At 37.1% G+C, this 1,775-nt stretch overlaps 1 non-coding gene across 1 annotated transcript; it reads left to right on the top strand.

Annotated features, from left to right (window-relative positions):
* Positions 1-626: 626 nt before the first annotated feature.
* Positions 627-751, top strand: LOC149299884 (U6atac minor spliceosomal RNA). The gene has a single exon (XR_016272349.1). It is a non-coding gene; the product is annotated as a U6atac minor spliceosomal RNA (small nuclear RNA).
* The last annotated feature ends 1,024 nt before the right edge of the window (positions 752-1,775 follow it).

The raw sequence follows: 1,775 nt of genomic DNA, 5'->3' as shown, positions 1-1,775 counted from the left end.
TGAGATTACTTTCTGACTTTATGAGACCCTTTCTGACTTTATGCAAATTAACAATTTGTGATTGTTGGTATTCTGAGATTTTCTTTTGTGGTGTATGGTTTAAATCAGCAGATGCTTCTTGAAAATAGCAAACTCAAAATGGTTGCTACAAAAAGTAGCTCTAACACACACCTCTTATTCCATTTAATTTATAGGACTCCAGGTTTGTTAGAGTGATTAGCCAAGGGTTCACATACCTTTTCCAACCCACACTATGAATGTTTGAATGATGTATTCAATATGAACAAGAACAATACAATAATGTGTGTGTTATTAGTTAAAACAGATGGTGTTTGTTCATTATTGTAACTTAGATGTAGATGATATCACGTTTAACACAAATGTATACGTAATTGCTGGAAATTCCAAAGGGTTCACTTACTTTTTCTTGCCACTGTTTCTATCAAACAAGTGTAGGGATCATAAAATCTGGTCATGAACTTCTCCTCTCCGCTTTATAAAAAAAATTCAACCATGCTTGACCGTTTGACCTCATGGAAACCGACAGTGATTGATTGGTTTAATATATGCAACTCTTGAACTTAACTGATAAACACAAAAGAGGAGTGTCTGTGTTAAGAAAAAGAGTATTGTAAGAGAGGAGAAAAAGGTTAGAACTCCCCTGGGCAAGGATGGAATAGGTCTGTGTGACCTTTACAACTCATAAATGGTTGAGGCTTCTTGACTAATCTCAGGGCAATTATTAAGTTTTATATTAAAATAAGCTATTGTCGGTGGTATATATTCACTCTCTTAACTATGAATTCAGTCATGGGTGGTGTGGGTTTATGGCACATTTAGAGTCCCTTTTCAACATATATCTGTAAAGAAAAAAGCTACCACAGAATACAATGTCCACATATATAGGACCATCCCTTTGTTAACAATTTTGGACTGGCCCAGAGAGGCCGGTACAGAGCAGGATCATCTCACTGGAGGTAAGGGGGAGGGGCAGGAAGGTTAAGGGGGAAGTGGGGAAAGTGTTTGTCAGCATGTATGTATGTATGTATGTAAGCATGTATGTGTATGTGTATGAGCATGTACGTGTGTATGCACAGATGTGTATGTGTGTGTGAGCATGGATGTGAATTTGAGTTTGACTATGGACATGTATATGTGAGCATGGATATGTGTATGTGTGTGAGAGCATGGGTGTGTATTTGTAAGTGTCTGAGAATGGATGTGTGTGTGTGTGTGTAAGTGTATGTGAGCATACATGTGTATGTGTAAGTTCATGTTAGTGAGTTTGTGTGTAGGTGTGAGTATATAAATTTGTGCAAATGTGAGTGTGTAAAAATGTGTAGCAGTGCATATGTGAGTTATGATAAGAGATGAGGATGAATGGGGATAGAAGTGGAGGAGATAAAGAGAAAATTGAAAGATAAGGGAGAAATAAAATGAAATAGGAGGAGAGATAAAGAGAAATGGGAGAGATCAGATAAATAAAAGGAGACATATTGAGAAACGAGGGATGAAACAAAGGGGGGCTCAAAGAAAAGGGGGAAAGATAAAATAGAGAGGTAGCGAGAAAAAGGAGAGAGAAAGAGGAGGAGAGATAAAGAGAAAGTGGAGGGGGGATATACAGAAAGGGGAGAGATAGGAAAAAATGAGGTAAAGTGTAAAAATAAAGAGAACAAAGAGTGATAAAAAGAAAATGAATAGATACACAGAAAGAGGACAGATTGAAAATAGATCAAAAGAGAAAGAGTAGGGGGGTAACGAGAAAGGGCAAAGAT

The sequence above is a fragment of the Sceloporus occidentalis genome, unplaced genomic scaffold (assembly GCF_023333645.1).
Source record: "Sceloporus occidentalis isolate IW3139 unplaced genomic scaffold, rSceOcc1.0.p SCAF_27, whole genome shotgun sequence".
In the NCBI taxonomy this organism is placed as follows: Eukaryota; Metazoa; Chordata; class Lepidosauria; order Squamata; family Phrynosomatidae; genus Sceloporus; species Sceloporus occidentalis.
This window is presented reverse-complemented; position numbering and strand designations above follow the sequence as displayed.